Source organism: Ambystoma mexicanum, chromosome 5p (genome assembly GCF_040938575.1).
Source record: "Ambystoma mexicanum isolate Mex_15411 chromosome 5p, UKY_AmexF1_1, whole genome shotgun sequence".
In the NCBI taxonomy this organism is placed as follows: domain Eukaryota; kingdom Metazoa; phylum Chordata; class Amphibia; order Caudata; family Ambystomatidae; genus Ambystoma; species Ambystoma mexicanum.
The window spans coordinates 1366581431-1366607645 of NC_090930.1; the positions used below are offsets into that span (position 1 = coordinate 1366581431).

The 26215-nt window shown below is 47.1% G+C and overlaps 1 protein-coding gene across 1 annotated transcript in view; it reads left to right on the forward strand.

Annotated features, from left to right (window-relative positions):
• The window catches only part of TRIO (trio Rho guanine nucleotide exchange factor), a 3834156-nt gene that overhangs the window by 2187399 nt on the left and 1620542 nt on the right, over positions 1-26215 (forward strand). The window lies entirely within an intron of this gene.

Sequence of the window (26215 nt, forward strand, 5' to 3'; positions counted from 1 at the left end):
TCCGAACCACGTCCGGGCCTTAGAAAGTGAGGGGACTGTGGGTCCAAGATGTCTGTCACGGACTCGCACGACGCCTGCCTCTGGTGCCTCGGGGAGGCCCATGACACGGATGACTGTGTCGACTGCCAGTTGCTCATGTCGAAAGCCTTGCGGGAGCGCAAGAAGGAGTTATCGGTAGGTAAGGTGTCCAAGCTCCGGAAGTCGAGGTCTGCAGGGCTTTCGACGGACATCTCGAGGGGCGACTCTCTGCGTATCGTCGGAAGTCCAGTGGGTCTTGGTCCCGGAGTCGGTCTTGCCACTCCTCTGCCTCTTTGAGGCACTCCCGGAAGCGCCGTCATTGGTCGCCTTCCCCGTCCTCATCAGAGGACTCCGCCCGTCGGCGGATCGCTTACCCACCAAGCATGCAACACCGGAGGATTGGGCTTCCTTCGGGAAGAAAATGTTGGCGATTCTCGAATCGCAGGTCCCGGTCCTCGACGCGCTCGAGACCGCGTGAACCTGTGAAGTCTTCAAGGAAGACATCGATGCCTGTGGCGCGGAGGTTGTTGACGGACTCTCTCGAGGCTCTGCCTCCGAGGGAGTCGTCGATGCCTTCGGCGCCCAGGATGTCGAGGGACATGCTTGGGGCTCTGCCTTCGAGGCCTGTGTCGACGCCGCTGATTCACTCGACGCCCTCGGCGCCTTTCGGGGCTGTGTCGACGGGGGTACTCCGTGGCTCGGGGGAACGACCTAGGAAGGCTCTCGCCAAGGTCAAGCATGGTTTTGGTTCCAGTTCTGTGCCTTCTTACCGCCATCTGGAATTCATTTCAGTGGTGGAGGAGGGCTCTGATGATGGCATGGTGCCTGACACAGTGCCTGACGAGATTCTCTCGGGCCATAGCCAGTTTGAGGACCTGAGGCAGTCCCTGCATGATGCTAGTGGGCTGGACACCTCTCCGGAGGTGGAGTTTTGTAGGCCTGAGCCTGGCACTTATGCCGATTCTTCGTACTGGCGCCTTATGTCACTGGTCACTGAGTACTTAGGATGGTCTGCTCCCCCAGGGGAGTTTGTTCAGGATGACCTTACGGATATCCTCGACATTGGTCCACCAACTGACCCGGTACTGCTGTTTCATATGGCTCTACAGAGGAGGGTGGCGGCGGCTTGGACTGCTCCGGAGAGTCTCCCGGCAGTGAGCAAGTCTTTGCCGCGAAAATACCGCCCAGCCAGTAGTGACCCCTGCTACTTGTCCAAGCACCCTACTCCGGAGTGTTTGGTGGTGCAGGCGGCTACAGCCCCGGCAAAGCAGGCATCGTACCCTACCATCCCTCCTCATAGGGACGACAAGCGTTTTGACGGCTGGGCGAAGAAAGGGTTTTCTGCAGGGGGTATGGCGCTTCAGGCGGCCAACTCCATTTGTGCCTTGTCTCGTTTCACGCACACTCTATGGAACTGTTTCCTTGGCGGCTGAACATATTCCCGAAGGGGATGAACGGGATGGTTTCCTTGCTATGGTCCAGGATGGCAAGGATGCCATGTGTGAGGCCGTTCAGTCGGGTTTGGACATGGCAGATTGCGTCAGCCGGTCCATGGCGGCGAGCACCGTGATATGCAGGTTTGCGTGGTTGCGGAAGTCGGGGTTTGCTCCTGATGTGCAGGCTCGGCTCCTCAACATGCCCTTTGACGGGTAACATCTTTTTGCCAGCAAGGCTGACGAGAGCCTTGAGAGGTTGCAGACCTCAAAAGCTGCAGCGAAGTCGTTGGGCGCTGCAGTTCGGCAACCTCCGCCTTTTCGTCCTAGGGGACAGCAATGGAGGGGAGGTTCCTTTCGTTATTACTCATCCTTTGGTAAAGCGAGAGGAGCTGCCAGTCAAAGGGGCCACGTAGGAGTGCCAGAGGTGGAAACACGGTACTCGAGGTGCCAAGGCCGCTCGGGCTGTTGCCTCTTTGCCCTCAGGCAACGCAGCAGCCGCTTCAGCTCAGTCATGAGGCCATGTCCCATGGTTCGCCGGTTGGGGGAAGGCTGGTGCAGCATCTTGCGGAGTGGCGCGCCATTACTTCAGATGTGTGGGCTCTGGAGTTCATAACCCACGGCTACTGTCTTCCTTTCCGGCAGAGGCCTCAAGACAATCCACCGGGGAATCGCTCTTTTGAAAAGTCCGGATCCGCTCCTTGCGCAGGAAATTCAATCCCTGCTGGAGAAAGGCTCCATAGAACTGGTGCCTGTAGCGGAGAGGAACAAGGGATGGTATTCCCCTTATTTTTTTAATTTCCAAGAAAGACAGGGGATTGAGACCCATCATGGACTTGCGCGGTTTGAACAAGCTCCTCAGGAAGGACAAGTTCAAAATGGTTACTCTTTCTCAAGTGCTCCAGGCCCTTCAACTTCAGGACTGGTTGGTGTCTCTCGACCTCAAGGACGCTTATTTTCATGTGCCGATCCATCCGCAGCACAAGAAGTACCTGAGGTTTGCGGTTGGCCACTCGCACTTTCAGTTTTGGGTCCTGCCGTTCGGATTGACCTCTGCCCGAGGGTCTTTACCAAGCTCATGGTAGTGGTGGCAGCACACCACAGGAAAGGGGGGATTCACATCTACCCCTACCTCGATGATTGGTTGATCAGGGCGCGCTCTTCCGAGCAAGTCCTGGATCATCTGTCAGTCACCTGCCACTCCCTCCACAAGTTGGGCTTCTCCCTCAACTTAAAGAAGCCCCATTTGACACCAACTCAGAGGCTCCAGTACATCGGAGCAGTGATCGACACGTCCCTGGGGCAGTTTTTTCCTCCCAGGGTGAGGGCTCATCACATTCAGCAGATGGTGCACAAGTTTCACCTTGCCCAAACTCTCCCAGCGTTCGAGTTCTTGAGACTGCTCAGCCTCATGGCATCCTGCATTCTTTTGGTGCCAGAGACCAGGTTGCGGATGAGATCTTTGCAATGGGCACTCAAGCTCCAGTGGTCTCAGTCCTCTAGCAGGATTTCGGACCCTGTTCAAGTGCCGTCTTCGGTCGCCCAGGACCTTCTGTGGTGGGCCGACGAAGGCAATCTGATGAGGGGGGCTCCATTTTGGCTGCCCTGGCCGGAGGTGACGATCGTGATGGACGCATCCCTCACGGAATGGGGAGCTCATGCCAACGAGTTGACAGTCAGCGGTCGTTGGTCTCCGTCGGATTCCAGACTCCATATCAATCTGTTGGAGCTGAGGGCCGTCAGGCTAGCCCTGAAGGCTTTTCTGCCGACTGTGCGAGGAAAGAATGTCCTGATCCTGACGGACAACACGGTGGCCATGCACTATCTCAACAAAAAGGGGGGGGCAGGGTCACTTCCTCTGTGCAGGGAGGCGATGCAGCTCTGGTTCTGGGCAATCCAGCAAGAAGTTTCGCTCTCGGCAGTTCATCTGGCAGGAGACGAAAACGAGACGGCGGACGCTCTAAGCAGGCAGAGCGCGATCTCTCACGAGTGGGAGTTGGCTCAGGAGATTCTCCTGGAGATCTTCGCCCTTTGGGGGACCCCTCAAGTGGATCTCTTCGCCTCCAGTGTCAACCGGAAGTGCGAGAGGTTCTGCTCGTGGGAATTTCCTCCAAACTGAGCCTTAGGCGACGCGTTCATGGTGGAGTGGTCATTCCCACTGCTGTACGCATTTCCTCCAGTCCCCGTCATCCCGCAAGTACTGCGCAGGTTACGGAGGTTCGGTTCCCGGATCATCCTCATTGCTCCGGCATTGGCCCGGAGGGCGTGGTACCCGGACCTTCTCGACTGGTCCATCTGCCCTCCACGTCGTCTTCACTACCGAGACGATCTGCTCTCACAGGAGGGGGGTCAGGTTCTCCATCCAGAGGTCAGGTCCCTCAACCTTCACGCTTGGTTTCTGAAAGGTTGAGGTATAAGGATTGGGACCTCCCTGAAGACGTGGTGGAGGTGTTGCTTTCGGCCAGAAGGCCCATAACAAAGCCCCTGTACCGTTGCCGTTGGAGAAAGTTTTGCAACTGGTGCAGGGTTAAGAATGTGGATCCTTTTGCATGTGAAATTCCCATGGTTCTGTCTTTTTTTGCTTTCTTTGGCCCACAGGGACCTTCAAGTGGGTACCATTAAAGGTTATCTGGCGGCGCTGTCCATATTTAAGCCCTCGTCTGAAGAGTGTTCCTATTTTAAAATTCCTTTAATTTCTCAGTTTCTGAATGGGCTCACTAATGTGTTCCCTCCATCACCTTTCCAGGTGCCCGGTTGAGATTTGAACCTTGTTCTCAAGTTTCTGATGGGTGCTCCTTTTGAGCCTTTGCATTCTTGCCCTTTGAGACTGTTAACTCTGAAAACTGTATTTTTAGTTGCGGTCACGTCCGCTCGCAGAGTGAGTGAGTTACAGGCACTTTCAGTTAAGCCACTCTTCACTGTGTTTCATAAGGACAGGGTTGTCCTTAGAGTTTGTCCTTTTTTTCTTCAGAAGGTGGTGTCGGAATTTCATTTAGGCCAGAAGGAGGTTCTTCCGGCATTTTATCCTCCTCCACATCCTGGTAAGGAAGAGGTAAGGCTCCATGGGCTTGATCCTAGGAGAGCGTTAAGCTTTTATATTTCAGGCATGTCCCAGGTCAGAGTGGACGATCAGCTCTTTATTGGTTACGCTGGAAAGCGTTTGGGACAGGCTGTGACAAAACAGACTGTTTCGCTGGATTATTTTGGCTATCTCTGAGTGTTACCGCTTGGCGGGTAAGGACCCACCGGTAGGTTTACGGGCCCATTCTACCAGGGGTATGGCTGCCTCTACTGCCCTGCAGAGGGGTGTTCCCATTCGCAACATCTGTGATGCAGCCACCTGAGCTTCGTTACATACTTTTGTACGTCACTATTCCCTCGATTCCATCTGGGTGCAGGACCAGGCCTTTGGCAAGGTGGTCCTTTAATTCGCAATTTGATTGGGCATGCTAAATTTCTGTTTTCTAAATTCTTTTCCCACCTCCTTGCATTGGTACTGCTTTGGGAGTCTTTCATAGATATGGAATACGACGGAGGACCCAATCTCCTCGAAGAACAAGTTACTCTCTTACCTGATGATGTTCTTTCGTTGGGATGGCCCGACGACGTATTCCATATCGCTCCCTCCCTACCTTCCCTGCTACAGAATTTCTTATGCGATTGCAGCTTACATTTCCGCAAGGCTTTGTGCGTCAGACTGGCAGAAGATTGGTGGCACACGTTCTGGGTAAAAACTACAACTGAGGCTGCGGGCGTCGTGCGTCCTACTCATAACATCCAGTGACGTTGGTTGTCAGAGGAGGTCCTCGAGGGCGGCGTATCGACGTCATCGACGTCATCGACGTAGGACGCAGACGCTGAAGATTTTCCGAAGCAGCACAGCTGTGGTGATTACTGTCATAGATATGGAATACGTCATCGGACCATCCCATCGAAAGAATGTTACCAGGTAAGAGAGTAACTTGTTCTTCCAAGCTTAGAGTGGACAATCAACTGTTTATCGGCTACACAGGAAGGAAATTGGGTCAATCCGTGACAAAGCAAACAATATCACACTGGATTGTGCTTTGCATTTCAGAATGCTACAGATTAGCACAAAAAGACCCACCAGAAGGTCTAAGGGCTCATTCCACCAGAGGCATTGCTTCTTTGACAGCCCTTCAAAGAGGTGCTCCTATAAGGTCCATTTGTGAAGCAGCAACTTGGTCTTCACTGCATACCTTTTCAAAATTCTATAGTCTGGATGCTTCCCAGTCTAAGGAGCTGAATTTTGGTAAAGCAGTACTATATTCAGCCATCTAACGGTATCGAAAAATCTAACCCCTCCTCCAGAGAAATTGTCCATACTGCTTTGGGAGTCTTATCTAAGATGAGGAATACGTTGGAGGACACAATCCACTCGAAGAAGTTACTTATCAACTGGTTACATTCTTTCGATTGGATGTTCCTCCAACGTATTCCTCATCGCCCTCCCAACCTACCCTTCTATAGATTTTTCCGGCTTATTGCCACTTCAACTCTCGCAAGGCAAATACCTGTCTGCCGGCACAATCTACACAGTGCAAAATCAATAGTAAAGGTGGAAAAACCAGAACTGAGGCCAACAAGCGCCGCGCGTGCTTCTTATACACCCAATGACGTCAGGCCTTCGAGGGACACTCAATGACATCGACGCACGGCGCTCTGCTGAGATTTTTTTCCAAAGCAGCTAAAGCTGGATGGGATACATCTAAGATGAGGAATACGTTGGAGGAACATCCAATCGAAAGAACGTTACCAGTTGGTAAGTAACTTGTTCTTCTAAAGCGAAAATGGACCTGATCCTACATTATACACATTTGAGAATTCTAGGTCGTCTATACTGGACCACAGTGAAGATATTTGGGCTGGGTATGCTTGATAATGAGACATGCTGCGGATGCGGCAGAAGTAGAGGATCCTTGTTGCATATGTTATGGGATTGTCCGAGGGTGGTCGCTTTCTGAAGGGATGTGTTAGATAGGCTGGATACGACTCATGGTGTAACATTTTTGACGTCTCCTTCTGCTATTATTCTGCTTTCAAATCGGGGTAGATGTGTGGTTTCCAGTGATCGATCAGGTTGGATTGATAGAACACTTCTGGTGGCAACAAAGAATATCTTAAGAGTTTGGAAGACGAGAAAAAAGCCCTTAATTGATAACTGAGTGACAGTTTTGCAAACACTTTCCGAATATGAAAAACACAGGATGAGGAAACAAAACCGGGAGGGAATATATCTGGAGTCCTGGGACCATTTAATGACTTCTATGGATGAGTGCAGGTTATATTCAACTAGTGTGGGGAGATGTTGTTCGTTGATATCTGTTATTAGCGTGCAGGATCATTTGACAGGTTTATGTTCATGACATATTTGTTTGTGTTGTGTAGTATCATTTAGTTTTGTGTCTGTGTTGTTGTCTGTGTGGTCATATCAAATGAATAAGTGTATTGTATATGGGAATTTTGGGGTAATTTACTTGCCATGTATATAATTGATTGTGTATAATCCCAATGAGAGCGTGTCTTGCTTATCTTTTAAGCTTTCATATGCAATAACCAAATGATATTTGTTATTTGCATGTAACTTTAAAAATTAAATTTTTTGAGTGACAAAATGATGGTCAATCTCAGCAAAAGGAGCAATTAAAAATACTTAACTGTACTATCATAGTAAATAGGCTCTTTTTAAATTTTACAATGAGAATTCCGAATGATCCCTTCCAGTCTCGATTGCGTTCATAATAAAAAAGTGACACTTGTCTTACTGAGCGTAGCACAAGCCCAAAATAACCATATACATAATTTCCTATTGTACTTAACAGAAAGCTCTGCTAATTCTCTCATCCATTCGAAGATCACAAAGGCTGGTATCCTTAATGTTACACTGTTGATTCCAATAAGACTTAATTTTTGCTTTTGTTTACTACAAGACATTAGTGCCAGAGGAACTTTTTATATTGTTCTAAATGATTCTACGATTAAGATCTAATAGTATTGATTAATTTTCAGATGAAAGGGATTGATCTAGTATTTGTAACATCTGTTTTTATTATTAATTGTATGATAAGGGGACATTTCCTTACACTGAAGAATTGGTGTAAGTTACATACAGGAGGGGGCAGATGGAGTTCCCATAAGGCTGAGGGAGAATGGCAAAGAAAGGGTTCTTGTAAGGCATGATTACTCTTCATGTGGCCCACAAGATGGTCTGGACTTCAATTCTCATCAGCCCTCACCAGCATAGACAATGGTGAAGGATCATGCAAGTTGCCCAAAACATTTGGCCTCTATGGAAACCAAAGCTGAGGGGCAGACTGAGGGCCTGGAAACAAGGAGTCCTGTTCAAGAACCACAGCTGCAGAGAAAAGAAAGACAGTTGGTATGAGAGGGTTGTTTTGGGAACACTGATGTACAGAGGTGCAACTATCGCGCAAGGTGCGTGCCATTACTCTTCTAGATTTAGGACATAGTCTCAGTACTGATATGATGAAGCTATGTCAGGAGGAATTTGCTTGAGGAGCTATGTATGATGGGGGTGTTGAATAGCTTTTTGAAGGAAAGGATGGAGAATATCAATCCCATGAAGAAGCGAAATGCTAGGTCCCATCTCTATACTTATGACATACTGGTGGTAAGGAATAGAAGGGACATGAGGAGTGCGATAAGTATACTTATATCCAATACTATACAAATTGGAAAAATACAACTAGTTAAGCAAAGTAAACAACTATATAAGAATTGACTGATTCAGCATCAGATGTTGCAGAGAAGGGCAGAAACAATGCTATCAGTGATAACCCTTAAGAAGGTTAAGGAATTTCTGATCCGTAATAAACTCTATGGAGTCTGGACAAATGGAGATGCAGGGTTCAGCAAGGGAAGTGGTCTTCCCACTTGAAATGAAACCAGTAAAAGGAAAGTGTGATCTAAAATTTGATCGAGAAGCTATATTGTCTATGATTAGATACTCCAGCAATTCACGAGCAGTCGCCACAAATGGCCGGTCTAGCTAATTATGAAAAGGCAATCCGGACCTTTGGGCTGATATTTAATTTTTTATACTGCAACATCATTGCTCGAGGCAGGGATAACATTCTTGGAAGCGGCTGTACATGGTGCCTATTTACAAAAAGGGTGATCGACTGGATCTACTTAACTATCACCCAATTACTTTGTTTGATGTTGAAAGACATAGCTGGAAATATAATGGAGTCTATCCTGGCAAATAAAGGACTCAGCAGTGTTGCATATTTGGCTCCATGCCTTTTAAACATCTATATTTCAGACCTGGGTGAAACAATTTAAGATCTAGCCCTGGGGTCCCTGTCCTTGGGTGGCAAGAGAATAAGATCGTTGGTATGTCGTCAACAACTTGCTGTTGGATTATACCCCGAGGGGCCTGCAGGAAATGTTAGTGGGCTTACATTTCTATGCAGTAGCTAGTGGGCTAATAATAAAGCCAAGACGACAATCATGAGGTTCTCTGAGTAGGAGGGTCAGTTTCAGATGGAAGTTGGTTAAAATACCTATTGACTTTGTTGACAAATGTACATCTTTTGGGACCCTGATCTATAGAAAATGGAGACAAAAGAAAGTCAAGGCAAGAGGGAAAGTCGATTATTTAAATAAACAAGTTTTTAAATGTTTCCGAAAAGAAGACAAATTCCTTTCCTGCCGTAAATCAATAAGCACGGTATTCCAAGCAAGGGCAGCATGTGCTGCGAATGACCGCCCATTCCCATTTCCGCGGCTAACTCTACGACAGACAAGGAGGTTGGTATTACTAGAGCACAGAACTCTCCTTGGCTTGTTTGAGGTAAGGTAAGAAGGAGCCGTACTGTAAAGCACTTATGTGTCAAGGAATTTATCTTGAACTGCACTCTAGCAGCTACCGGTGGCCAGTGCAGTTATTTTCTAAATTCAGAGATATGAGCTCTGCGAGAGACATTTTTAACAATCTGGACTGCTTCATTCTGCACAACTTCTAGTTTGGGAATGCTACCCTTGCCGGCACCACTCAAAAGTGTGTTGCAATAGTCAATCTTAGGCATAATCTTGGCTCTAGCCAACGTGTCGCCGTTTTTAGCAGAGACAAATGGTTTAATTTGTTTCCTGAGTCTCAGATGGTACTGGACATTTTAGCAGTGTTATTAATATGCGCCTCCGCACCAAGGGAAGATTCAAGATAAACACCAAGTGTCTTTACTTTATTCAGAACTGGAATACTACTGTCCTCAATTATGAAGTTGAAATATCTTGGGTCAAGCTTAGCTCTGCCCTGAGTTGTTCTGAAAATCATAAGTTCTATTTTGGAACTATCCAGACACATACAGTGTGTAGGCACTGCATGTCTAATAGATCTATAGATGGAAGTTAGCCGATCAGAATCTTTGGCATAATTGCCATTCAATTCCATCAACTATACTCCCATTTGCATAAGCAGGTCTCAAATGTACACATTAAAGAGAGCAGGTCACAAACAAGCACCTTGGAGAACTCCACATTAGAGGGGCCAGGGTCAGATGCCGTATCACCCCAGTATAAAAAGGAGCACATCCAACATAGAGCATTCTCTGGGCAGTCTCGCGTTGTTAACGTTGTCAGGAGGCGCTCCTGTTCTAAACGGTCATACACTCAGATCTAATAACACTAATAACCTGTTCTTGTCTCTATCCATTATATCCAACATGTGGAACTGAAGATCTAATAAAGCACTCTGTGCCTTGGTTTGACCGATAAACCAGATTGCCTCAAATGTAGAGTGAAGGAAGGGCTCAAGTGTTCTAAGAAGACAATTTTGTCAATAGCTTTTAAAAGAAATTGGACATTAGTTATCAGTATTAGATTAACAGCCTCTCTGGGATATAAACCTGCTTTTTCTTTTTTAAAAGACGGTGGTCACGTGAGTTCCTGGATGGTGCTTGAAACAGTGTAATGGGCAAGGTTAGCATTCACAATCAGTGTGAGAAAGAAGGCAAAGATTTTTACATTCCCTAAAATAAGGTTGGACAGAAAAGTATCACCAAAACAAGTAGTGGGGCGCTTTTTCCCAAGTATCTTTTACATCTCAACCATGATACTAGATTTGTTAGAACATTTCGATTGGGTAGGAAGTCCCTTAACTTCCAGTGGTATATGCTGTGTATCTGTACACAGATTACTCATAATGTTCTTACGAGCTATGCTAATAGGCTAATTTTATCTGTTTTCTGGTATTATTTTCAACATTGGCAATTTGTTCATTAAGGAAATTTTCTTCATTTCATTAATTGCCAGCCCTATACACGTTTTCCTGAGATTTCCATACTGCTTTATAGAGCGAGAAAGCTCACGTTTGATGAAGGATGTTCCACCAGAAGCCCGCGAGTATGACAAATTACAATCTTACTTAATTCAATCTCCTGATCAAAACACCAGATTACTATTTTTGCAATTTCAACTCAATCTGTTTCAGACCAAAGACCGCACAAAATTTTGGAAGCAGAACAAAAGCGCAAATACAACATGTCGTTTTTGTAATCACTCAGAGGAGACTCTAAAACATCTGACTCTATTTTGTAAAAAGTTCAAATCATTACGAACTAAACTGTTCGGACCACTCTTTAAAGAATGCCAAACTTATAGTGCCATGGACTAGTGGAAAACCATGTGCGATGGCTCAAACCGAAAAGTCATGTTTGGTCTGGTAATGTTCTTAAAGGATCTAAAAACTTGCCTAACTGAGGCAAATCCCACATCTGCTTCGCAATTAATCTAGCCTAAATGAATGTATGAAGATGGCGGAAGAGGATTAAAAAACTTATTGCGTGAGCGTGTGGGTCTGTAAAGCGATAGTAATGTGACAGAGAAAGAAACATTTTTAAAGGTTTATTTCGAAACCAAAAAAAAAAATACTGCTTTATTTGTATCCGTCATGGTTTTAAGCTAAAAACATTCAGACTGCCCTTTCTTCTTTTTAAGATTGTCTAAAGCAGGTGTGAACCAACTATCATGGTTTAGCCCATCCCTTACAATTTTGAGCTGGGGGTACTTGCATTTAACTACCTGTATTTAAACACTACAAAATGAAGGTTGTTCCAAAATTATCTTTGGTTTGCAAATGATCATACCCCAGAATATTGATCTAATTTCTGGGTTGGAGGCAATACTGTGGAGGAAAGTTCTTGGCCTTCCAAATGGTTTACCTCTTATGGCTCTCCGTTCCTCGAAGTTAGGGTGAAATGGAATATACTATTACTATATAGGAAGGTGATCTGCCCTCCCCCTGAATCTCGCTTTATGAATATTAAAGGTTCTCTATTGCAAAGGTTGCACATGATTCTGGTGATTTGGTATACAAATTGTAGATCTTGGCTAGAAGAAGTGGGATGTACCCAACAACATTTGGTTGAAACCCCTGAACTGGTAAAAAAAAAACTGTTTTGGCATAATGACTGGATTAACACCCACACTCATTTGTGGGGTTTCAAACTGTATCAAGATCTGGCTGCTGAAGAAACATGGTTATTTAGCAAATTGCTTAAGCAAATGTCCAAATGCTGGACTCGGAGTATGTTTTAGCGATGCCGTTTAAACCTTATCCTGACTGGTGAAATACGTGACATATCCGAATCCCGTGTGTCGATTTTGTAAAATAGATTCTGTAAAGGAGATGTTAAGGCATCATCTGTTGCTAGTGTGTGGGATTGTTAATGGTTACGGGCCTATTATTTGGGGATTATCTAGATGGCGTTTGTATAGAAAACGACCTTTAGCAATGCCGTTATTTGTGTAGACAGACTAAAGTGGTTTTAAGAATAGTACCATTATTGAAACATTTGTGTTTTGTGGAGTGGTAGCCCAGTAAATGCTGTAAATATGAGAATTAATTTTATCTGCTTGATGATTTTATCAATTATGTAGTTTTGATATGTAAAAGGGGAAGAGCATGGAAAATGTATGCTGATTGTATGCATAATTGTGAAGGTTTTAATCTATATTTCTTTGTAGTGGGACTTTGCTGGAACCATAGTAGGGTTTTTTTCTACTACTCCGAAGCACATGGCCTTCGTGGGACATCCTGGTTCAGATCTTTGCTGCAGTTGCGGCTCCTCTTTGGACCTTGCTGCATCCCATCCATGAAAAAGAGACTGTAAACACAACAATGCAGTTTTACTGGAATGCCCATCCTTTTCCCCAAATTCCAACCCTATTTTTGCCACTGCCAGCATGCTGCTCTTCACCTTACTGCAGCCATTGCACGCTTCTCTTTTAGGCTAAGGTACTGCACTTTTTGAGGACTCCACACTCAGTCTGTCTTTTCTGCTCCTCATGTCATTGTGAAGAACCCCCTGCAGGTTTGCAGTATCACTCTGATCCCAAAGTGCCGGTGCTGCCTCAAATCCTGGTGAGTCATGGCCATTGGGGTTAAAGGGAATCTACTTTTGGTCTGTGTGAGAAGTGACATGTGGCAAAGAGCAGGGTCGAACCCTAGGTGGAAAAAGCAGGGATTCTGGACCCTGCCCTCGGCAACCCTCACAAACATCTTCTTGCCCTTCCCAAGATAGGCTCTGCAGAATTCGCAGCCAGAATTCCCAGCAGTCCACTGAGCATAGCACTTGAGCATGCTAGAGTGAAGTTTGAGGCCTCTCAGCCTGGCAACCAGTATACTAAAGAGAGCAAAATGAGTGATTGCGGCCCTCAAATTTCAAGCAGCCCTTTCTTTGAACCAAATGTTCGTGCCCAACAACCCTTGGCATGTACTTTATACCGATTGAGAAAATTTTTCCAGCTGAACCATTGCAAAGCTTTCTTCTTTAGCTCCATCTCACTCTCCTGAATCAGCAGCTAACCAGACCCTCAGCACTGTATCAGATCTGGGGCTTTTCCCTATGGATAAAATACTCCCAAGTTTCTACACCAAACCCATAGAAAGCAGATTGGCACACTGGAACCAGGTACCTGCATCCATCAATGCCACAGGTTTCACATCTTCGTCTCCCACTGTCCTACTAATGGAGCCCCCCTTTTCTTACAGAGCCACACAGTGAGGCCACCAGTATAGGTCAGAATGATGTTATGCAAGACCCACTTACATCTAAAGTTCTTTGTTAGCAACAGAAAATCGTGCATCCTCTTTTACAGGGTCCCAATTTTACCTACTTGCTGCTGGCATCTTCTCCACTTCGTAGGGCGTCTGAAAGGGGTCATCCAACAATCCTGATGTTTTCTTCGGCCAGCCATCACAAGAGGCTCCGGCTGCAGGCTGTGCAACAGGAAAAGGCACTGCAACCAAAACTTCATCCTGCTTCTATATACACCCTGTGCACTAATTACTTCTGGGCATTGACACCGTCTTAATGCTGTGTGCACATTCTCTACAGCTTCTGAACTTCAGTCCATCTTTGTTCATCTTCTCCAGGGTCTTGGGGCTGCGATTGCAGTCCTCCTTCATGGCCCCATAACCACAGTATCCATCTCAATAGGGCATTGTTCCATCTATGCAGTGCTTCTTCTCCGGGCCTCTGGCTGTTGAACCTGGCACTGGAACTCCTCTGGTTGGATCCTCCATCTTTGGCAGACCAAAGGTTGCCTCTTCTGCAGCTCTTCTGGTACACAGTAATACCTAACTTTCTTTTAATTATAACTGTGACCTGAGCACAGGCTATGTCCCTTTTAAAGTCTATGGGCACATTTCCAATACTACCTAAAAATAATTATTCAACTGAAAAAAGATATATAATTTTACCTACCTGTAAAATTGTACTACATACTTATTTTTACAGGGTTTTGTGATATTTAGAGGCAGTGTACTGATTTTTAACACATACATTTTGCTTTTACAAACGTTACTACTAAAGTCTCCTAAGATAGCTTAGACATTTTACTTGCCTGTAAAATTGTGTGCCTTTAATTAAAATTGTGTTGTCTTTTAAAGGCACTTAACAAGTTATTCAAATACACTTACCTCATTGTAGATATTTCTGGTTGCTTGACATTATTAAGAGTGAGCATACTGTGTAGACCTTACTGCATAGTATGCCAATATGTGTCTAAGTGTACCTTAGTACCACACCTCTCCCTTCCTCCCTTTCTAAGAGTTATCGGGACAGCTATGGTACAATCTGGAATGCTTGCTTCACATAAACCTATTTCTACCACTTCTCTGGACAATCTTATGATCATGTTCCTATCCCTTTTATTTAGAAGTGCAGCTGTGAGCGGGTGCTGTCGAGCAGCCGGCTCATGTGGACATGAGCCATGTGAGCCCCGCCGGGGTCGTAATATCCTGGAGAAAACATCCTACCGTACCTACTTGTTCCTGTCGGATTCTGCAACAACAGTTGGACTGCCCTGGCTGCACTCTGCCAGCTTCCCAGCGGATTCGGAGCCTGGAAGGCTCAATCTGATGCTCCGAAAGGTTGCAGCAGTGTGAGGGCGCCATCTTGAATTCACCGCTATCGGCGACCCGGCAGACATGGCCTATGGCAGCTCCTGGGCAGCAGGGGCCCTCCAGCAAGGCAATGGGGCTATTGGTCTGGAGGAACTGAAATGACCCCTGCCCTGGGAGCGCATTGAGGTGGCGGTGAGCACTGTGGATAACCTGGTGGTGCATCGGTGGGATCAGGACAGCTGCCCGACAAGCAGCAGAGCTCTGCAGGGCCTAAAACTCCAGCTTGTGCAGCGGGGGGAGCCTGGGCGTGCTCCCCTCGCTCTGGTGGTGCTGAAAGGGGAAGAGAGGGTGAGCGCTGCAAAGGTGGCTTCAACTATCCTGCAGGATCGGTAGCAGGAGGAGTGAATGAGCCCTGGATGCACTAACATGACATTGAGAAGAGCTGTCCCTGGTGAAGAAGGGGGTGCTGGCCCGGCTGCGGGTGCTGGGCCCCATTGAACCCGATTGCAGCCATCTGTGGAGCACCCTTGCATGACGCACAAGACTGAATTCACTTAAGTGTCAATTAGAGTTTTATTCCCAGTTTGGGAGTGGGTCCTGGTGGTTGTTCCACCCCCAGCTTTTTCTACAAAACTTGCACTGCGGTCTGCCTGAGGTGCCCCTAGCACACCCCTTCAAGACTGACTGGTGAGCATATTGGACGTAGACCCTCAGGTGCGACCTGCTGGGCCCCTTGACTCCGGGGTATCTGCAGTGTGTGTGGATCCAGGGCTGAAAAGACGCTGCGCCTGAAGGACTGTTAGGTGAGGTCTGGGTTGGCAGGACTGAGCCCAGGCTGCAACTTGGCGGTGAGGTGGTGCAGTGACCGGGCCTAAGTTTGGCCCACTGCTGGGCATGCTGCTAACTGGGGGACAAAGCCTGCAGGATTGAATGTCATAGTGCCTTGGATCCATAGCGACAGGGGCTCTGCGGGGAGGGTGAGTGCTGGATGAGTGCTGGGTGGGATGATAACCCCCGAAACTGATTGGCGTTATTGCAATTTTGCCCATTTGACTGTATGTGGAGGTAGTGTTGGACCATTCCGGGGGCTTGGCATTGACCTAAGAGTGACCTGTCGGAGGTCCTTTGGCTTTCAGACCTGACTCTCGGGCTGGGCAGACATGCAGAGTGGCATACGGATAGGATGGTGAAAGACAAGCCGCGGAAGGCAGCCACCCAGAACAAAATGGTCTGCTATACAGTAAGTGTCCCCATACCCCCACGATAAATGAACCGCTGGCAACCAGTTTCCGGCTGAGGGGCATGAGCTCCATATCTTGCTTACGGATGTGCTGGGTGCCATTGGGTACACCAGATCCTTTGTGGAGAGGAAAATAGACAGCCTGGCGTTAAAGGTGTCCTTCCTGCGGCAAGATTTCTACCAGATCTCCTCACGAGTGGGGGAGGGGGAACAGCGCATCTCAGACTCAGAGGATGCACTCAAGAGAATTGAGAAACAGCTAGTCACAGTTTCGCAAAAACTCAATGCCCTGGAGAGAAGATCAGAGGACAGTGAAGACTGATCGTGGCGCAACAACTTCTGCATCCTTGGACTGTCGGAGGAGGAGGAAGGGCCCAGTATGGAACTTTATCTGGAACGATGGCTGGTGGATCTGATGGCGCCAAAGAAACAATCAAATTTCTTTTCTATAGAATGTGCTCATCGTGTTCCGATGGACCATCCTGTTCCTGGGGCACCTCTGCGCACTGTTATTACACGGATTCTCAATTACAGGGACCGTGAAACTCTCCTGCATATGGCTAGTGCTACGGGCCTGATTACATACAAAGGGAACCGGATCGGTTTCTTTCCAGACTATCCTTCGATTCCGTACAGAAGACACTGCTGTCCCTTGACATCAAATACGCTTTCTTTTTTCCGGCACAGCTGAAGGTGTATTACAAAGGAACACTTCTTCTCAATCTTTGGATCTTTCATAGATTTGCTTGCTTGTTTAAATATTCCCTGTCGTCAGAGAGGGAATCCTCAGTAACATTAAAGCAGTTTAATGCTTTTTGTTTTTGTGTTAGTCGACTATTTCAACTTTTCACAATATCACAAACAACATTAAAAGACAAAAAATGTCCATACTCACCCTAATATACTACAACAATTACACCCGTAAACATAACTGACTCAACATTGCAATCACTTATGTTACATTCACATATATATATATTTATGAGGCTTGTGGAATCTGCTTAGATCACATGCTGTGCATTGGCCGACATCTAGTGGAAGCTGCATAGAATTACAGTTGTTGTTTTCAAAACTAGAAAAAGGGACGTCGACAGGGCGTGCCAGTAATACTATCCCTAGTGTGACGTCCACTGTACCCATGGTCCTTCATGCGTCGAGGTCCCTTAGATTGTTGTTTTCCGCCATCGTAGACGGACGCTCTTTCGCAGAGTTCCCTTTTGGCATATCGCCATTTATTATTATACAGTTAATGATAGATTTCTTACTATCCTTTATATCCACCGGCTATCGAGACCATCCGACAGCGGTGGAAAAAAGAAACGACCGCTGAACACTCCCGTCGATGGATCAGTTTCGGCCTTGTTTCAAAAAAGGTAGCAAGCACTCCTCTCCAGAAAGAACATGGCATGATAACCTGTTCTGAGATGAGAGTTTGCAGCACACACATTTTGCTCACTGTACCTTTCACAGATGGGAAATATCCATTTGTATATTAGTCTTTGTCCTGCCAACATGGGCAGTCCAGCACCGAAATTCTATGGCAATTCCTCTCTGAACAAGAGTACCAACAGCAACCCCATACACGTGTTTCAGCCTTGTTGGGCCTCATCAGTGAGGTGAAGCTGCGCCTCTCTGAAAACGGTGAACAGGGAGTCCACGTCTGGTTGCCCCCAGGTAACTCAGGGTGACCAACCCCAAGTTCCTTGCAAATATTTCAAAAAAGGTAGCAGGCGCTCCTCATCGGGCTTCGGCCCACACAGTAGGGAGAGAGGGGGGGGGAGGTCATATTAGAATGTATGTACCCCTTTTCGTACACTACATTCGCCTAACTGCCATGTCATTTTGTTCTGGAAAAGACCCCCTTTAAATTGAGCCCTAAGTGCAACATGAAATTCCTGTGGGTCGACAAACACCTTGTGAGTAACCTGTGTCTCCCTCGGGACCACATCGAGGTTTCCTGTCGAGCGTGTAGACTCTTCAAACCCAAGACATTGAAGGACCGCTTAACTAAACGCTGGGCCCACCACACCAGGCAACTCGAGGCTATGGAAGTGGAGGGTGCATTCAGCAACGGCAGTAACGCTGCGGTATCGGACGGCCAAGGTGACAAGGTTACACCGGCTTCCCAGGCGCAGGCCCCCCACCCCAAGAGACAGGCTGGCGGCCATGTTATGGGGACAAAAGCCGGCGGCGAAAGCGCTCTCACTACCCCTCACCCTCTAAACACATAACCCACCGCCAAGACTCGACACACGTGTTGAGCAAAGGGCAACGTGCGACGTCTAGGGAGAGGTCTGTTGAATAACTGTCCTCGGGGCACTCTAGATAGCCACATGACAAGCCCTGACTGTCGAAAGACAGAACAGACGTTGCAGATAAAAAAATTCCCGAAGATCGTGAGTCAGCTGACGAGACTTCGGATCTGACCGTAGCCGAGATTCGACGTTCTACGTCGAAAGCGGTAAAAAAGCCCATACAGGCCGGACTAGCTCAGTTAGTTAAGAAGCACATGCTGAAAGGCCTGGTACGGTCAAGGGTGTCTAAGAAGAGCTCCTCTAAGACCCCTCATAGGGATAAAACAGAGAAGGATAGGTCCCCTCATAAGAGTAAGGAACCTCAGACACAGGAGTCCCTGTCTTCAGCCTTAAAGAAGAAGGCTATACCTTCTACCGTAATCATACCCACGCCAGAAGATTTAGGTCTCCCACCTCAACCTATGGTCATTCCTAGTTTTGCCCAATGGTCAGCTGAACATATAGATAGGGTCATCAGAAGAATCTTTCATGGCAAATGTTTGAGAAAGACCCCAACTACTTCACTAGTTTTCACTCCACCCCTTCCACAACAGCAGCCTCTGGGTCGCAGAACCCTGTTAAATCGCCTGCTACAAGGTTTCGCCCCGGTGAGCCAGCGCAAGATCCCACTATAATTGACCTATATGACCCGGACACTGATCATGAAGACCTCTATGACCAAGAAGCTGCAGACCCTTAGTATAGGGATAATGTGGAGGATGAGGGTGACCCAGATACAGACATGTATATCATGGACTCCCCAGTGGATCAAGACCCCCCCTATTGTAGATTCAGCCATAGATAATCAACCTCTTTTGAACAAGTTACTTGTCAAAGCGGCTGAGCATTTCCAAATATCTACCCAAGAGGATCCACAGGACAAGAATTTCATTGATGAATCTTGGGAGATAAAAAGGTTGTTACTTAGTTTATTCCACTACTGAAGTCTGTCCAGTGAGAGGTACAACCCTTGCTGGAGACACCCAATCAGACGAGGGCAGTGAGCCCACGCATAGAAAAACTTTTCAGACCTGCACCATCAGACCCGCTGTACATTAGGGGGCAGCTAAAGCCTGACTCACTAGTTGTTACTACAACAAGAAAAAGGTCAGGTACTCGGCCTCCTCTGAGGCTCCCCTAGACAAAGAAAGAGGTTATAAACAATGGGTAGGAAGGTGGCCTCTTCTGCTGCATTCCAGACCAGAATTGCTAATAACTCTACCTTATTAGCTAGCCATAAATGGGACAAAGTCTCAGCGTTACTCTTGTCAGACCCGGAACCCCTGAAGACTCAATTAGCACTGGTGGCTGTAGAAGGGAGGGCAGTGTCAAGCTGCCTGCTAAAGAGCGGTCTTGACGCCGCAGACAACGCCGGCAGAATCATAGCTGGGGGAACCATTATTAAGCGGCATGCTTGGTTATGCCAATCAGGGTTTAAGCCAGAGACGCAGACTACTCTAACATGCCTGTCGAGCCCAATGTACTCTTTGGCAAGGCAGTCGAGGACACCTTGAAGACAGCCAAGGAAGAATATGAGAGATTGAAATCATTGGGCCAATTGACCAACAAACCTCCTAGCCAAAGGGGAAACAGCAATTTTCGTCACACACGCGGACAATTTTCCCAGAGGGGTTCCTATTTACTGAAATCAGGGAACGGGCTGGGGGAATAATCAAGGCCAAGCCTCTCAGAATTACCAGAGAGGACCGCGCAGATCACGCGATCGGGGATGGAGTTCCCCTTCCAGAGGTGGTACCTCACCTCAGAAGGAGTGACATCCCGCTTCATGTGCCATTGCGTGCCTCTCCAGTAGGAGAGCGCATTTCAAACTTGACCCAAGCATGGGAGGGAATCCCCTCAGACAGATGGGTGCTGTCCACCGTAGTGGGCGGATATTGTATAGAGCTTCTCGAGTAACCCCAGAATCGCCCCCCACGCCAGAAAACCCACTCCAAAGAAGCCCAACGCATTCTCCTCGAGGAAATCATCACGCTGCTCCAAAAGGACGCAATAGAAATCGGCCTGGCCAACCAGGTAAGCAAGGGTATTTATTCAACTTACTTCCTTGTGCCAAAGAAAGATCTAACAATGCGTTGAGTATTAGATTTGCGCCCTGCAAACAAAAATGTCAAGCCACAAAAGTTCTGCATGGCTACACTACAAGAGGTAATACCTCTGCTAAAAAAGGGGGATTACATGGCAACACTGGATATGAAAGATGCTTATTTTCATATTTCAATGTTCCGAGCGCACAGAAGATTCTTGCGTTTCAAGATGGTGAACCGGCACTAATAATTGAAGGTGCTGCCCTTCGGAATAGCATCTGCTCCAAGGGTATTCACGAAGGTACTGGTGGTAGTGGCAGCACACCTGCGGAAGGAGGCAATCCCAGTGTACCCTTACCTGGACGACTGGCTGATTACAGGGAGTCTCCCCTAATTTGCAGACAAAACATTCAAAGAACTATCAACCTTTTCTTTCAATTGGGTTTCTCCATCAATGAGAAAAAAATCAAGCCTAGTGCCTTGCACAACCAAACAGTTCCTAGGAGCTGTTATCAACACAGAAGAGGCGTTGGCCTTTCCATCAGAGGAAAGGATCCAAAACATGTTGCTGCAAATACTGCATTATCAAGCCGGCCGCCAGATAAGCGTACGCAAAGCTATGCGTTTGCTAGGCATGATGGCATCTTGCATTTATCTGATACCTCACGTGCGACTTCGGCTGTCATGGTCATGAAGTCGGGGGTCGCATGCACACGAGACCAGGAGACCTGGGTGGACACTGTCATGAACAAAAGTAAACAAGAACATCCATTTAACACCCAAAAAATTTTTATTATGGACATAGCACTTCAGATGCATTAACCTTGAACATTCCATCCATTAAGCAGGATGCATTAACTTTGAACATTCCATCCATTAAGCGGCCCTAAGTGTATTCTTGGGTGTGTCTGCTAATGGATTGCCTTCGCACGTGCTCACTCTCTAGGAGTGGCAGGGTGTGTCTGGTAAGCCAGCCCGAATGCACGTGCCCACATTCTCAGCTATATAAGCTGCCCCGATCCTCAAGACAGACATTTCGTGTTATTCTGCACTTGCAAGCAGCATAACGCTCAGTCGCCTGAGGTCAGACTTACCTTTGAAGATCCTGCTTCCTGGACATCTTGCTTCCTGCCAGCATACTTACCAACTGGGGGAAGCTGTTCTTACCTGTACATCTCTTTGGCGAACTAAGTATTCATCTTTGCACTTTCCGGAACGCCGAAATCTTCATCTTGGCACCGCAGTACGACACGCTCCATCGTCGACAGCAGCGCCTGCAAGGAAAAACAGAAGACAAGGTTAGACATCGAAAAAAGTCAGTTTAAAGTTACGCTTCGCCATACTTTGCGCTTTTCCTTAAACCATCACTTACCTGCTGTCGAACATTGGGTAGCATCCATCTTCCATCTGGTCGCGTCTCGCCTCTCACAGCTGCATTGATGCCGCATTTCCATCTAAGGGAAGAAACCAGAAGAGAGACATTATTGCGGGCATAAATAGGAGCAACATATAAAGATATTAAACAACGAACAGCATCACAAGAGCTCAAGAAAGACTTACTGCTAGGCAGAATCCTGTGCAGTTCCCTTTGGGAACACTGCAAAAAGATTAAGACTTCAGGAGTAAGCAGTAAACCCAATTGGTAGCAGTCTGTACCACCCAGATTTAGCTGGTTGCTGTGACTGAGTATTCAGACTTCTCTCAAGAAGAGTTAGGCAGTATGCAGAGGATACACAATAGGGCTAAAAACACAGTAGAACAAGCACACACTGACCAGAGCTTTGTATCAAAAGTATATAATTATTTATTTAACACACACTTTAGAAAATACACTAACACTATTAATCAAAAGCAAGTTCCAACACAATAAGGACAGTATTTACACATCCCTTAGCAATTACTAGACAAGTCTAAGTTAAAACACCACTTTTTTTGTCAAAACAGAGGTGAGTGTTTAACTTAGATGGCACTCCAATAATTAGGCTAAAGGGAGAGAAAAAGGCAGGTCATCAAAATAAAACAGTTCCCAACAATTTTAAGAGACAAAATCAAGTTACTGAAGGCAGGGTATACTGTAGAGCCAAAGTCCATAGGCCAGGCCCACTTTGAATGGAGCAAGGCGAAATGTGCCCAAGATCACACGGTTTAGCAATGCATTCAAGTCTTTGTAGAAATGTTCAAAAGAGGTTGGGGTGGTTCAAAACACAAAGTTAGAAGGTCTGGGGGCCAACCCAGTTGGAAAGCCAAGGATTTAAGGGTCATTTTTAGCAATCCGAAGAAAGGGAGGCCAGGTGGAACACAGTACCTTTAAGAGAGAGGAAGCTCCAGCGGTGGCAGTTGTTCCTGGCAACGAGTGCAGTTCGTTGTTTGGACCAGGGGAAGAGAGGATCTCATCGAGGATGAAACTTGGAGTTGTTGCACTGCCCAGGGAAGAAACCAGCCGCGGAGTTCGTCGGTGAAAAGGTGCGTTCCTGGTATTCGCGGTCACAGTGGTGCAGCTTGGCTATCCGGCCACAGGGGTGCTTGGCACGGGCGATTCGACCAATATACGTCCTGAAAGGCGAAATGGCGAACTGGTTGATCCCACCAGCTCAGAGGGAGACGACTCTTCCAGCAGAAGATCGTCTCTTGTCGTCGGGAAAGTGGGGAGGTCGTTGCAGTAGGGCTCCACCGGTGGTGTCGTTGTTGCAGATGGCTCAGCTTCTTCCCTCTTCGGATTTCTTGGGTCCTGTGGCGACTTCTGAAGTTGCAGTCCCAAAAGCCCTGCTTTTATGCAGAAAAACCCCCATTCAACAGCCTAGCTGTCACGCAAACATGCTAAGTGGTGAGCCGGGTGGCTCACCACTGGCCCAATCAGAACATAGTGCGACTTGGGTTGCTAAGGCAACGCAGTCCAGGGTGCCAATTCCCCCACCCACACATCCTGTGGAACCCAGACAGAGTGGCACCAGTTGGAGGGCTTCTGTGGAGAAGCCCGCCAAAAAGTGGAACAAAGAGCCCAACCTTGGTTGGAGTTAGAGACAGACACGAACGCCATTTTAGAAAAGAGTTCTGGCAAAAAGACCCAACCAGTGATTTAATATTAAATAAATAAACCAGCGGTTTAACATTTATGCCAAAAAGTGGTGTGTTCAAAATCAATGGGAAAATCCCATAGGAAATATTCCGGTGGAATATTTTGCGTGGTAACCACTGCCACCAGCCAGAAACTCCACAAGGGGGGACTGGACAGTGGCAATCTAATTAACCCCTTCCAGAACTTCCACAATATGATGGTTTGTACTGGTTGTGTTCACAATTTTGGACTAGTAAAGCCAATGGTGACTTTACATGCCCTGGGGGGACAGTAGTCAGTCCCAGGGTATGGAGTCTATGTTTGGGGGTCACTATGACACCCCTGTGTTACTGCACTGAGGGTGCTGTGTAACACATGCACTAAAAACAGATGATACCCTATGGAGTAAAAAAAACCCATAGCCCATAAGCACACAAAAAGTCAGACATACCTCAAATCATGCCTAAGAGTGGGAGGAAAAGAGTCTCACTCTTAGCAGGAGAAAAAAAACAAACCTCAAAAATCCAGCAAAGCTGCTGGGGGACTCACTAGGTTTGGGAAATTAGCCTTATAAGAGAATTCTCCCTAACACTTACTAATCATAAGGAGAAGCATAATCGCAGCTGGACTGGACTAATTCTTATCAGGGATTAGTGAAGGAACTAGATCCCATTCGACGTGCCCCTGCCAGAAGTAGCAGGACAGAGAGCTTATCTTCCATAATTCACAGGTGAGCTTTATGGGCTGGCGTATGCTCACAGAAACCGTACTTTGTGGTGAAGGGTTTGAGAGGTACAACAATCACAGATTGGCGCACTCACACACTCTTAACTCCACGCAGGAGCAGTACTGCCACGTACCACCGCTCACAGCTTTTCTACTGTGGGTGAGGCCTGAAGGGGGTGATTCAAGTTCAGGGAGGGCTGCAACCGGGCCCCAATGCCTCCGCAGAGCGTAACAGCGACCCATGCAGTAGTGGTTGGCGATACAGTGGTCTCAGGCAAGTGGTCAGTGGGACTATATGGTGGTCGTTTCACCAACACTAGTACAGAATCTTTGCTGGTGGACAAGACAAAATCTATTGAATGGGAAACCCTTCCACGATCCAGAGGTGCAAGCAATTGTCAAGACAGAGTCTCACTCGCCGGGTGGGGGGCTCATTACCTTCATCACACAGCCCAGGATCTTTGGCCTCATGCAGCGGCAAAGAACCACATCAATCTGCTGGAACTTCTGGCGGTGTTCAAGGCCCTTTAGGCATTCCAATTTCACCTAGCGAACCAATTGGTACAAGTCCTGACCGACAGCATTACGGCAATGTTTTACATCAACAAAAGGGGGGCACACGTTCTCCAAATCTGTCCAGGCTTGGGCAACAAATTTGGAAATAGGAATATCTTCCGTTGAGTGCCCATCATCGCAGCACGTTCCAGGGGAACTCAACTCTCTGGCAGACTCGCTGAGCAGAGATCCCCTACCAGAAGAACACGAATGGCGACTACACGCAGGTGTCATAGAGCACCTCTTATCTCAATGGGGTGACCCCACAATAGACTTGTTTGCTACAAGCAAAAACAGTCAATGCCCAGACTTCGCGTCCAGGTTCCCCAACCAGGCTCCATGGGGAACGCCCTATGGATGAACTGGTCAGGGAAATTTGCTTACGCTCCCCCCCCCGCCCAACACCTCTCATGAGGAAGGTGGTGAACAAGATCCACAAGGAACAAGTGACGCTCATCCTAGTTGCTCCTATGTGGGCAAGACAACCTTGGTATCCAAATCTGCGCAAACTGCCGATGTGCAATCCCATCAAGCTCCCGTGCCCGACCAATCTGCTCACTCAGCACAGGGGGCTAACAGTGCACCCTCAACTCAATGAACTTGGCAGCATGGCTCCTGAATTCATAGAGTTCGGGCATCTTAACCTACCACGGAGGTGTATGGATATCTTGAAGGAAGCAAGAAAGCCTCAAACTAGGCACTGTTATTTCGAGAAAAAAAGTGGAGGAGATTTATAATTTGGTGTCAGTCTAAACAAATTAACCCCATAGAATGTACTCCATCCTCCATCCCACATTCTAATTTATATGCTCCACTTGCTAGATTCGGGGTTAGTATTCAACTCTTTAAAGGTCCACCTGGCGGCCTTGTTAGCCTACACCACCTCCCACAATAAGATCTCGTAGTGCAAGGTGCCTGTCATCAAAGCATTCATGGAGGGGGTAAAGAGACTCCACCCTCCAATTTCAAACCCGCCGCCAGGATGGGATCTTAAATTTTGTACTCGCTAAACTCATGGGACCTCCTTTCGAGCATATGCATAGGTCTAGTCTTAACCACCTAACTTACAAGACTGCCTACTTAGTGACTATTACTTCAATAAGAAGTGTTAGTGAAATACAAGCATTGTCAGTGCAGGATCCTTTCTTTGTCATACACAAGGACAAGCTGGTTTTATGTACTGACCCTAGGTTCTCCCCTAAATTCATCTCCAAGTTTCACGTAAACCAGTCTATTGAGCTACCGGCTTTCTTTCAGAAGCTCAGCTGAGGTAAAACTCCACAGAGTAGATGTGAGGAGGGCGGTCCTTTACTATGTAAACAATACCAGACCGCTAAAGAAAACAGACCAACTGTTTGTCTCCATAGCAGCAGGCAGAGAAGGAGACCGCATTTCCAAAAATGCTATCTCCCGATGGATAGTCAGACGTATACAATTGTGCTATTCATTATCAAAC